This window comes from Podarcis tiliguerta (assembly GCF_965153285.1).
Source record: "Podarcis tiliguerta genome assembly, chromosome: 3".
NCBI classification, from domain to species: domain Eukaryota; kingdom Metazoa; phylum Chordata; class Lepidosauria; order Squamata; family Lacertidae; genus Podarcis; species Podarcis tiliguerta.
In genome coordinates this window covers 46,549,010-46,562,289 of record NC_139536.1, presented here as the reverse complement: position 1 = coordinate 46,562,289, position 13,280 = coordinate 46,549,010, and the positions used below count along the sequence as shown (strand labels likewise).

Genomic DNA, 13,280 nt, shown 5'->3' with positions numbered 1-13,280 from the left:
ACAACAACAAAAGCGGGACAACCTCCTACCCACAGCACATTTATGGTATGAAAAGTTATGGGATTTCAACAGGAAATCACAGGATGTACACTGCTGTGCGTGTTTTGGAAATGAAGCTGTATGACCACCCCAAAACCTTTGCAGATGCAAGTAGTATCGAAAGTGAGATTTGTGTATGTATGACTGCCCCAGTCGCATCAACAGCACAAATCATCATGAATGCACAGTAAAAAGGATATTTGGAAGTGCCATTACTCCAAGGTGTGATACCATGACATGGAACATTTCTCCATACCTGCTCCATGTGATTAGCTGCCGTTGACAGACATGGAGAAACCGCATTGCGACATCACAATGTGACACTTCAGGTAAATTCTGCAGCACGTAGGTGCAAAGGAGGATCTGAACATTAGGACACTGTTTTCTGCAGCAGCTCTAGCCATGTATTTAAACATTTATAGGCTATTTTTCTATTTGAAATAGTCAATGTAACCATTTCTTGAATAAACAGGAGCACCGAGAAGAAGACTTGAGTGGATCCATACAGCATTTGACACACTCACTTATTTACTATTTATTGCCTATATTTGTAAACTGCTGCTGAACCACAAAAGTGGCTTTCAAAACCAGATTTATAGTAAAAGAAAACCAGAACAACCATCAGACACATGGTAAATCATCAAGTGACTCTATCCAGTTTGGAAACCTAGAGTGTTTATAGCTCTTCTGCTTTGGCCAATATTAGAAGCTTTCACAGATGCACATTGTAGTGTCTTGTATGAAAAACAACAAAGTATAATAATGGTGGTGGTGATAGCTAGTGTGATTATTTATTTATCTACACTACATATTTTCAAGTGTTCGATGCACTTTGCCTAGATTATTTGAAGAAGCTTTTAGCTATCCTGTATGGTAGGTCAGTGTTCTTCCTTTCATTTTGCAGACTATTTTCAAAAGAATGGTGAGTTCATGAATAAGTTGAGATTTGGGCTCCCTGTTGCATCTTAACCCACCAGAATAAGAGATGCAAAATAGGTAAGATGTACTAGTCTAAAACAAGCCATTGCCTAACCTAAACCACAGCACCATACATGAAATAAATATTTAAATGTGAAAAGCCTGAATACTTGAAATGAAGAAGGGGAATATAGATGTGTCTCTGTTGCTTTAAAAAGATATACAGTGCAACAAAAGTGAGGACCCCCTCACACCAAAGAGAACACAGCACATCTAAATGTTGAATCTTTATTTCTTTTAATTTCCTCAAAGAAGGACCAGTAGGGTTTGAAATGCACTCGAATAATAAATATTTCTTTTATCTGCCCCACTGCTTTTTGCTCCTATTTCCAGTTTAAAAAAAGATATACCAGGAAAGGCCAGCCAATGAGCCTGACATCTGCTCTGAGAGGCTGCTGTGAAAGGGTTTTAAGAGTCATGATGGGGGACCATCTAGGAAATCTCACTATGATTAAAGGTAAGGGCCAGCAGCACACATTAAGGCATGGGAAGGTCATGTCGTGCTTAACCGGCCTGCTGGAATTCTTTGAAGATACTCCTGCCCTGACAGATAAGGGGAGTTTAGTGGATTTAGAATATTTTGATTACCCAGAAGCATCAGACAGGATTCCAGGCTGGAGATTAATGACTATGGTAAAAAAAAAGAAAAGGGGGAGAGGAGGGGGAGAAACTGAGTAGCACAGTCCGCAGTGTGAAAGAAACAAGAATTGAAGGCTAGATGGAAAAATTGGTTCAGACAGAGAGGGACAGAATGCAACTGTATAAAACACAGAGGCGGTTTTTGCAACTGTTGCACTATTGTTAAACAAAATGTTCATTTGGTGAAAAAGGAAGGTCTTTTGAGTTCAGGGAGATTGTAATGGTTCCTAAGGGGGTTGCTTGTGCGTAAGCAGTTGCCTATCTTGCTGGCTGGGTGCAAACACCTGGCTGGGTTGCCAAAGTGAACCTCCTCTGTCCGGACAGCCACTCACCCATGGCTGACTCAGTCGCTGGCAGAATCCGTGAGTGGGCGTTTCTTAAACTTCTTCCAGCAAAGATGTTCTTTGACGCCTAGTCTTCGCCTACCTTCTCTGCGCGGAAGCCTTCTGCGCAAGGAGGGCGTAGGCAGCGGAGGACCCCTACTCTCCCCACTGGTCCCCGGCAAGGAGTCATGGGACTGCCTCGCCACTTCCCCCATCTGCCCCCCTTCTCCACTGGTGCTACGCTGATTCTCTTCCCCAGAAGATGGGCTGCTTCTCCCGATCCCTGGATGCCCTCTGGAATCCCTCTGGCTTTCGCGCTCTCCCTCCAGTACTGATGGCAGTTCCCTGACAGAGATTTCCATTATATTTTTTTAATTCCTTGGAGCTGTTTTTAATCATTCCCAACTAAATGCAAAAAATACAGTGAAACCTCAGTTCCTGAATGGCTCCGTTTTGGCACGTTTCAGCTTCTGAATGCCGAAAACCCAGAAGTAAACGCTCCGGTTTTTGAACGTTTTTTGGAAGCCGGACGTCTGACACGGCTTCCGCTCGGGTGCAGGAAGCCCTTGCAACCAGTCGGAAGCCACGCCTTGGCTGTCAAACATTTCAGAACGGATTGCGTTCGACAGCCAAGGTGTGACTGTATATACACAACAACAAAAATAATCGACTTGAGTCGTATGACTCAAATTAGGGCTACTAGGCCCGATATGTTTATGCAGTGTGGCCTAAAGTCACTTCTGGGGCCCCTCTGGGATTAGGGGCCCTGAACGTGAAGCTTCATTTGTTTCATAGTAGATCTGCCCCCGCAGGAAACTTAACAGAGCCATGCCTTCAGCAAATGCCCTCACCTCCCTAGGGAAGTGCACCTGTTCCCATTGTTACTAACTTCCAGGAGGAATTTGAAAATAGTCTTGTTTACTCAGACATTTGGTGGCTGAAGAATGCTGGTGGCAACCCAGAGATCATTGGATGGAATGACGTTTTAACTGTAACAGCTTTTAGAATGTTTTTAATTGTAATTGTTTTTAGAATGCAATGGTTTAACCATCTTAGAATGTTTTTGATTTGGAATTGTGTATCTGTTTGCTGCCCTAAGCCCCTTCAGGAGAAGGAGAAAGATATAAATTCAATAAATAAATAGAATATGAGGTTATTGTTGTTATTTTTATTAGATATTATTATTGTTGTTGTTGTTAGTTAGTTAGTTGCTTTTCTTACAAAGTAACCCAAAGACACTCACTTTAAAACAGGTATGTCAATCATGTCAGTGGCTGCTTAGCTAATAATCTACCTGTGCTTGTGTTTGGCTTTAAGGTGAAGAGTGCCCAGCTGTCCAACTTTACAGAGGAGATCTCTCTGTTTGGAGGGCTATCAGAGGGACCACCTCTGTTTGGCGGCTTTTAAGATAAAGGTAAAGGGACCCCTGACCATTAGGTCCAGTCGCAGATGACTCTGGGGTTGTGGCGCTCATCTCGCTTTATTGGCTGAGGGAGCCGGCGTACAGCTTCCGGGTCATGTGGCCAGCATGACTAAGCCACTTCTGGTGAACCAGAGCAACGCACAGAAATGCCATTTACCTTCCCGCCAGAGCGGTACCTATTTATCTACTAGCACTTTGACGTGCTTTCGAACTGCTAAGTTGGCAGGAGCAGGGACCGAGCAACGGGAGCTCACCCCGTTGTGGGGATTCGAACCGCCGACCTTCTGATCAACAAGCCCTAGGCTCTGTGGTTTAACCCACAGTGCCACCCATGTCCCAAGTCGGCTTTAAAGATAGACCCCCCTAAAAAGGGCAACCAAGGGTCTTGACCCATCAACAGAAAGCACCTGCAAAGCAGACACAGAGGTGATTTAGTCACAGTTTCCCCCAGTATGGTGAGATGTACTGTAAATTGTAGTAATTGCTTCTAAATTTGCATCAACACATACACATTTTCACTTGTAAATTTTGTGCAAATTCACATCCTCTTTTGCCCTCCTTTATTGGTGATGCCTTTCCTCAATGCATATGTGCCTCCCTATTTATTTGTAAATGAATGTAAAATGGCTTCCATGGGGAAAAGAAAGCCTCTCAAGAGAGAATAAAAATCTTTCCTGAGCAATCTCATCCTCTTTGCCTTCCTGAGCTCAAATATTTTTAATATAGGCTGGTGCTCTCTTTTCCTGACACATGTCTTGCTTGTCAAATCTGCCGATTTAAAACTTCTGGTGCACTTGAATATCCAAGACCCAAAAGTTACTCATCTTGTCGCCTTGACGGATCTCTGTATCTCTCCTTCCTCTCTTGCTCCAACTACCTTAATTGCCAGACAGGAGGCCCATTACGCTGTAATTCACTGTTTGAGGCGAATGAAAAGGCTAATTTTCTCCCACAGGCCTTCATTATCTCTCCTAGACCTACAGGAAAAACTCTGCAAAGTATAATTATCATTCATTTCCAGATGATTTTGCCTGAATGCACTCTCCTTTCTTAACAATATAGTCTCTTTCTCCTGACTCTGGCTTATCAGAAGTAATAACAGAGAAATAAGAGAGGACATGGATTGCTCTGAAATGCATTATGTGTGTCAACCAACTATCAAAGGCACAAAGCAGCAATGTACCTAGAGAAGGAAGGAGCTGGGATTTAAGTGGCCACAGAGTTGGTGAGGTTTTGTTCTGCTTTTCCCCACACAGTGGGAAGTTCAGAGCAGCCCTTGCAGGATCAGTTTCTCTCAGAGAAAATAGTCCGGGAAACCTATGGGATGTTCTTACCCATATTCATTAGAATCTTAAATCTGCTTTGACAAAACATAATATGGAGTTCTCTTCACTGTAATCCGACCCTCCATGTTCTTCTGTTTAAAACACTGAATATCTCCTTTTTTTTTCAAATTAGGGTAACTGCTTCACTAAGCCCCAGGCACAAGTTATAGCCAATTCAAACACAAAGGTCATGCACAGTGCAGGAATAATTATTTGTTGCAGGCCACTAGCTTGCTCAGGTGGTTAAAAAATAATAATAATCCCAGGGCAACACTATTAGGTTTGGTTTTCTTTAGATGAGAGTACTCTGAGACTTAGGACATAAAAAAAAAAATTATTTGTTTTATTTACAAGCTTATATACAAACAGAGCACAAGCAGATGCAATGTGGCACTCCTATGAGGGAGCAAACTTGCAGCATAAGAACATAAGGACATAGGAAGGCAGACACACGAAGGAGAGCTGGGGGCAGGAATCACATCCAGCAACCAATGCACCCCTTGGATTTCAGATAGTACGTGGGTGGCAGTGGCGTAGCGTGGGTTGTCAGCACCCGGGGCAAGGCAAGTAATTTGCACCCCCTAACCCGTGGATTTGCGCCCCCTAACCCGTGGATTTGCGCCCCCTAACCCTAACCCCCAGATGTTGCGCCCGGTGTGGCCGGCCCCCCCTGCACCCCCCACGCTACGCCACTGGTGGGTGGACAAGTCTAAACAGCCAGGAACACAACATTTCATGGCCTTCTAACAGCTATGTGGCTCATTTACCGAAGTAACATATTTAGCATTAACTCTGGAAGTGTATACTCGATTCTGACCAAACTAGGAGGGTGAGACCTCACACGCTCCTCAAGATCTCATGCAATTTCTGTGAGATCTTGCCTGAAATTAGCGCCACTGGCACATAGCTATCAACCTTCCTTTTTTTTGCAGGAAATTCCCTTATTCCAGTGCCGTTCCCGCTGCTAACCCGGATTGTTAGATATCCTGTAGACTGTCCCCAGGACAGGTGAGGCTGCTGATTCCCTATTTTCAAGGCTGATGATTCCTTATTTTCAAATCTGAAAGTTGACAGCTATGCACTGGCAGAGGTAGCAGGGCAGGCTGGGTGCCTGCAGACCGACCCGTCTTCCTAAGTCCACCTAGTGAATTTATGGCTGAAATAATTCATGTGCCAAGCCACGACAGTGCACCAACTCATTCAATTCACCACAAAACTGCTGCAAGAGAGAGTTTGGCCTTATGGCAGAGGTCATCACCAACATGGTGCCCATAGGTGTAATGGCACCCTTCAGATTTTCCCCTGGTGCCCAGGAAGCCTCTGAACCTTCCTGCCACACACTCAGTGCCCGCTTGGTCATGAGGTGATTCCATGTTTCTCCCTTGAAATGTACATAGAGCTGAAAGAAGAAGCTTGAAGGAGAACATACGTTCAAAGAAGATTGGAAAATGTTTACTGAATATATGGGGGGGATTGTGTACACTTGAAAATGCTGGCAGCATTAAGATAAATTCAACAGTGTAAATAAGTTTTGATGGATGCACTAATGGAATACTGAATGGCTTAGTTTATGTAAAATATGCAGGGATCTATGGTATGCAGAATGAACCCTGGAAAGAGGAGAAGGGAAATCACTGATATTTTAAGAATGTTTAAATGAGGCATTCAAAATTGTAAAACAGAAAATTTAATAAAATTGTTCTTTCCCAATTCCTCTTTCAATTCCAGGTGCTTTTCAAGGGTCACGATAATTCTGTTGGATCTTAATTTTACCCAGATCTTTTGAAAAAGCAAAGTCTCACTCTTTCTGTCTCTCAGTGAGGTGGGGAGACTGATCTGGGGAAGAGGGCTGAGAAGTCACTGCAGGGGGCGGGGGCACCAAGACTACCCTCTCAACAATTCAAAAGCTCCCATGGGCCTAAATGGTTTGGCCACCCCTGCCTTGCAGCATTGTGCTTGAAAGCACATCACCGTGATAAACCCATAAACCACAGATGAATCAGAACTCACAGTCCTTGAGATAATGTGTTCTGGATCCAACTGAAGTGAGTTGCGAAACCTCCCATTGACATCAGTGGATCTGGGATTGATCTGGCTGCAGCTTGTGTTAGGGAGGATGACACGATGAGCCCCACAGATTTCCCAGAATAATCTCACATCTGACTCTTGTAAAGCACTCTTCACAAACACAGCCGAGCCAAATGCACATAGCTGCAGCGTGATGCAGACATCCATTTATTTATTAACGTGCTTTTATTTTTGTTCGTTTTGCAAAAGCAAGAGCCGAATGTCGCTGCTCACATCTAACAAATTCAGAGGCTCCTTCCGAAGCAGCAGCTGTGTTTATTAGTACAAGGCACGGCATAAAAGTGACACAGAGCCCAACCATTTCCTAATTGCTTTGTTGGGCTCTTCCCCTCCCCTCCCCTCCTGTTAGCAGATCCTCTCTGCTCTGTTCCATTCAGTCACTTTGGTGTGCCAAGTAAAACCAACATGAAGACTGTCAACATCAAGTGTCTCTTGTTTTTATGTGCCAAGAAGCCCCCCCAAAAAACTGCAGAAAATGGTAGGTAAATTCACAATGTAAAGCATGCAGCAAGAAATGTATCACTTTTTAAAAAGGGTTTTTCAATTGCCATAAGATGTGCCCAACCAAGAAGATATACATCAAATTCAGATCATCCAGCTCAATACTATCTTCTCTGATAGGCGGAAGAGGCCTTTCCCAGGGCTGCTAACCAAGCACCAAAGTAATCATTGTACACAGACAAATATACAGTGGCACCTTGGTTCTCGAACGTAATCCGTTCCGGAAGACCGTCAGCTTCTGAAATGTTCAAAAACCGAGGCACAGCTTCTCATTGGTTGCAAGAGTTTCTTGCGCTCAGCAGAAGCCGCGTTGCACATTCGAGTTTGGAAAAACGTTCAAAAACAGAAGCATTTACTTCTGGGTTTTCAGCATTCGAGAACCAAAACGTTCGACAATGGAGGTGTTTGGGAACCGAGGTACCACTGTATTCTTAGGTATTCAGATAACACAACATACAGGGGCAAATGCATCCTCCAAGCTTTTCCATCTGGCTTTTGGGATTCTCTCCAGGCCATACTCCCTCCACAGCTGCCACCCCTTCTCCCCACTCCCCTCACCCATCCTACTTCATGCCCAGATGGGAATGGGACCCTTGGGTGGAAAAACATTTCCCACCTCTATTCATCTTAAAGGCTAACAAATCATATTATGGTGTAAGCCAGAGTAGCTAACATGGCAGCCTCCAGATGTTACTGGGCTCCAGCTCACATCAGGCCTGGCCAGCCTGGCCAATGATGAAGTATCAGATTTTTAGCCTGCCCTTCCTCCAGAAGGAGCCCAAGGTGGCAGACACAACAATGACAAAACATTCATTTTTAAGCCTATAAGTAGTTTAAAGGTAAAGGGTCCCCTGACCATTAGGTCGAGTCATGGACGACTCTGGGGTTGCGGTGCTCATCTCGCTTTACTGGCCGAGGGAGCCAGCGTACAGCTTCTGGGTCATGTGGCCAGCATGACTAAGCCGCTTCTGGCAAACCAGAGCAGCGCATGGAAAGGGACCCTTGACCATTAGGTCTAGTCACGGACAACTCTGGGGTTGTGGCGTTCATCTCGCTTTATTGGCCGAGGGAGCCGGGGTACAACATGGGGCCAGCATGACTAAGCTGCTTCTTGCGAACCAGAGTAGCGCATGGAAATGCCATTTACCTTCCCACTGGAGCGGTACCTATTTATCTACTTGCACTTTGACGTGCTTTCGAACTGCTAAGTTGGCAGGAGCAGGGACCAAGCAATGGGAGCTCACCCAGTTGTGGGGATTCAAACCACCGACCTTCTGATCGGCAAGTCCTAAGACTCTGTGGTTTAACCCACAGTGCCACCCGCGTCCCATACGTCAGGGGAGGAACGTATAATTCTAATCCATGGTGCTGTGGAGGGGGAACACAAAGGATTACAGCTCTGCAGCCTCGATGATGTCATCTGCGGAAGCACCAGGGTGACTGATGGACCTTCCTGACTCTGGCAAGTGAATGAGGTGTTAATGAGGCTTCCAAGTTTGCTTGTGACAGATTGCAGCAGCATGAGGAAGACAAAGAATGAGGGAAATAGTCAGAGACAGGCCTTCACCTTTCCTTTGAATGGGGTTGTGACTGCACGCTAGAACTTTAAATGGTAACGTTTCTTTGCAATGTCCTATGCATTTCTAATCAAAAGTGAAAGGTTGCATTTCGGCAGGCTGGAGACCTCTTGTTACAGCTCAGTGTGTTTTACAAGCTGGGCCTATGCAGTCAGAAGTCAGTGGGTTGTAATAAATTGGGTATTATACAGATTCCGTCGTTCTGACTCAAGGAATGAGTTGAGTAGCTTGGCAGCTGTATTATATATATATATATATATAATTTTTATTAAATTTCATTATATTTTAGAAAATTCACTTAAACAACCTTAAAATATCAAAGACCTCTTCTCTTTCCATGGTTCATTTTGCACAACATAAATCCCTGCATATTTTATATAAACTAAACCATTCAGTATTCCATTTACTGTTACATCAAAACTTATTTACACTGTTGAATTTATCTTAATGCTGCCCACATTTTCAAATATACACAATTTTCCTCCATGTATTCAATAAACATTTTCCAATCTTCTTTAAAGGTGTGTTCTTCTTGTTCTCTTATTCTATAAATTAGACCTGCAAGCTGTGCATATTCCATCAGTTTATGTTGCCATTCTTCTTTCGTTTTCCATTTTTCGTCTTACAAAACATGAGCTGCAATTGTGGCATACATAAATAACCTTTTTTGACACCTGGGTGCTTGGCAGCTATATCCAGTCCTATTTAGGATCCACTCTGCTCACCCCAAAAGGGGGAGGGGCTAGAAAACGTGCCCCAAACATAGTCTGTCAAAGAAGTGCAACATTTACCCTTTTACCTTTTTACATTTTTGCCTGCATTTTTGGACTCTACTTGAGGGTATGTCTATGAACTCTTATTGGGATTGTGGCTATGGGGACTGTCGTGAATGATCTACTCCTGCACTTCAAAATTAAAAACTACATTGCTGATTGCAGCACCCTATCCTACAGCATCTTGGACTAACTGGGTTAGATTCATCAGCATCGGCAGCTTTGGTATAAAGCTCCTTCTAAAGTACCAAGAAAAGGACGCGGGTGGCACTGTGGGTTAAACCACAGGGCCTAGGACTTGCCGATCAGAAGGTTGGCGGTTCAAATCCCTGCGACGGGGTGAGCTCCTGTTGCTCGGTCCCTGCTCCTGCCAACCTAGCAGTTCGAAAGCACGTCAAAGTGCAAGTAGATAAATAGGTACCGCTCTGGTGGGAAGGTAAATGGTGTTTCCGTGTGCTGCTCTGGTTCACCAGAAGCGGCTTAGTCATGCTGGCCACATGACCTGGAAGCTGTACGCCAGCTCCCTCAGCCAATAAAGCGAGATGAGCGCCGCAAACCCCAAAGTCGGTCACGACTGGACATAATGGTCAGGGGTCCCTTTATCTTTACCTAAGGTACCAAGAAATTGCATTGGATGATTTGAATCTGTTTGGTGTTGCATGGGCAGATATTCTGGGCACTGCAATTGGTGAGGTTGAGAGCAAGATGTGCCTGAAGGTATATATTCATTCAGAAAAGCAGCCCTTGCTTCCTGGAGGCATGGACTATGACATCAAAGGTAGGATCACAGAGAGCGAGAGACAGGTTTCAGACTAAGAAGCCCTGTATCATGCTAGTGGTGAATTAGCAAATATAAATCAGAGATTAATATTGAAAGCTCTTTTACATAGCCCAGGAGACAGTTTGTCAGAAAACTTCTACCACAAGGTTGTGGATGACAAGGCTTATACATATATAAAAAGATGCAAGTGACAGCCTTTGAATTTTTTTTTCGCTTTTAACTTTTTTTATTCATCAACAGCACAACAATACAGCTTCATCTAAATTCAAACGCAGACAAAGAAAACAAAAGCAAACTGAAAACTCAAGAGAATAAGAATGCACAACTCAGGTGAGACTGTAGCCTATTGCAACTTAAAAACTATTGCAGGTGTATTGTGGAAAAAGTGGATTGGACTGTAAAAAAATTGCATAGGAAGGCACTGTTCGCTACAGATAGTAGCTGGAATTGTAATGCCTCATTGTGGCTTACAATGTAAGCATGTCTAGTAGTAAGTCATTTTTGGTATGATGTTTCCGGCATCAATTATGTATTGTCAAAATCCTTGACAATGCACTTCATGCGCTTATAAATTGCATTCATTCATGTAGTATGGGGATTAATGCTAGGATCACAAAGGTGGATTTTGTGAGCCCTTATGGCTACTAAGAGACTGAAAGGATACATACCCATTGTCTGTTACGCAATGGTCTGAGGACATGACTTCCCTGCCACATTTGAACATACAGTGGTATCTCTGGTTACAGACACTTCAGGTTACAGACTCTGCTAACCCAGAAATAGTACCTCAGGTTAAGTACTTTGCTTCAGGATGAGAACAGAAATCGTGTGGCGGCAGCAGCGGGAGGCCCCATTAGCTAAAGTGGTACCTCAGGTTAGGAACAGTTTCAGGTTAAGAACAGACCTCCGGAACGAATTAAGTTCTTAACCAGAAGTACCACTGTATTTTGTATAGTCACCAAGAACACAAGACTAAGCCAACACAAAGAGGTACTGAAAAAAATGTTTTAAAGCAGCCAAAAATGGCAGTCCAAGGTTTATGCTTACATCTCACTGTAACATCAACTGAATAAAATCTGTTGATGGAGTTGTCCGTGAGTGGAGAAAGTGCATTGGAATAGGATAGAGTTTTCTATAACTATTACCAGGGGGTATTGTTTCCTGGGCTAAGTCAACATGAAATGATCAAATGGAGACTTAATAAAATATTGTGCTCATACTTCTACATAGTTCAATATCAAACTTTTTTCTATTCAGGAAGTCACACACTGTATCACTATCAAGGCAATGATATGCAGGTGGCTCTTTTATAGAACAGAACACAGCACATGCTCAAATGTCTTTCTCTGGACTCTTGACATCCCTGGTGTGAAAGATAAATGCAGTCTCCATGAGACAATAAAAATTGCTTTTCTGAAATGCATTTACTTCTAGCTTGAAACTCAAAAGGCCTGGACCTTTGAGGCTTGAATTCAAATCCCAGTTCGGACCAGAGGATGAGATGCTCTAAAAGTGGTTTACTCCCTCACCCCTCTTAATAGTCCCCCCCCCTTTAAGTTTGTATTACAATAAGAATGATGAAAAAGGCTTGCAGAAATCCAACCAATGCTTTCTTTGTGCACCACCTGCACACTTCAAGAGACAGGGTGAGAGATCCCTTCATTTCTTCGGTGCATTATTGAGTGGAAACAACTCCTCCAGAAAACACCCTGCAGAAAAGGTGAATTCTCTTCTAGGTCAGGGATATCCAACATGGTACCACCCTCCAGATGTTGCTGGACTCCCAACTCCATCAGCCTTTGTCCGCATGGCCAGTCATCAGGGTTCATGGATGGTGTAGTTCAGCAGCACCTGGAGGGCACCATGTTGGCTACCCCTGTTCTAGCCACTGAAAGAATGCTGTCCACATTTATTTGTGCCAATGCACTTTGCCTGTTCCTTGTATACAATGTCTTTCTCTACATAACTTATTTCTCCAAGCATTTCAGAGAACGAAGGAAACCGCCAGCTCTAGAGCCCAGTAGGAGGAAGGAGTCTCCCGGGATCTGCCTGTTGGTCCAGCTGGGGGCATTGACTCCAATTACAAAAACCAAGAACCAGATGCCTATGCTGCATATTTTCAAACAGGTCTAAAAACCCATTTTTCTACCTTCTTTTTCATAAAGGCTTTTTCTACAAAGCTCCGTAACTCTGCTTGGTCTACGTCACTGATTTAATTAGCCGTTTCAATAATGATTAATGCTGAAAACTTTGTTAACTTTGATTGTTTTGAATCATTGCACTGTATTGTGCTTTTATGATACTGTGAGTAGCTTTAAGTGGGCTATGCCCCAAGAGACGGCATGTAAGTACTTTTATAAACAAATACATAAAATCTTATTCATCTCTTGTGATTTTTTTTAACCTGTGTAGCTACAATATCAGGAATGAAGCATGTTATGCACATAAGATAATTAAAGTTAACAGCCCCCATCATGAGATACTTCATTTAACATTCACCGTAATTATGCTAGTCATAAAAAATGTCATTAGGCATTAATGCGGATGTCATCCGCCCTTCCACAGGAACCCCACCATAGTTCAGTAATAATTAATGCTCCATTAACACCTTAAATGTTTCATTATTTATTCATTTAACATTAACATTAATGAGGCTGTGTTAAGCAAACATGTTCCAGCAATTATCACGCACAACATCCTGCTTGAGATCTGGCTGAACAGGAAAAAGGAAATGATGTAAACCAATGGTTCCCAAATGGTGCTTTAAGCCTCACCAGGAAGTTGCTGTAGGTGAACCCCTCAGAAGCGCACAATAAAATGGGGAAAGTCCTGT

The 13,280-nt window shown here is 43.4% G+C and overlaps 1 long non-coding RNA gene across 1 annotated transcript; it reads left to right on the top strand.

The window, feature by feature from the left end:
• Positions 1 to 387: 387 nt before the first annotated feature.
• On the top strand, positions 388 to 12,541 carry LOC310674586. Its single transcript, XR_014509657.1, has 6 exons — positions 388 to 671; positions 944 to 1,035; positions 1,351 to 1,474; positions 3,297 to 3,393; positions 10,688 to 10,777; positions 12,428 to 12,541. It is a non-coding gene; the product is annotated as an uncharacterized lncRNA (long non-coding RNA).
• Positions 12,542 to 13,280: the final 739 nt, after the last annotated feature.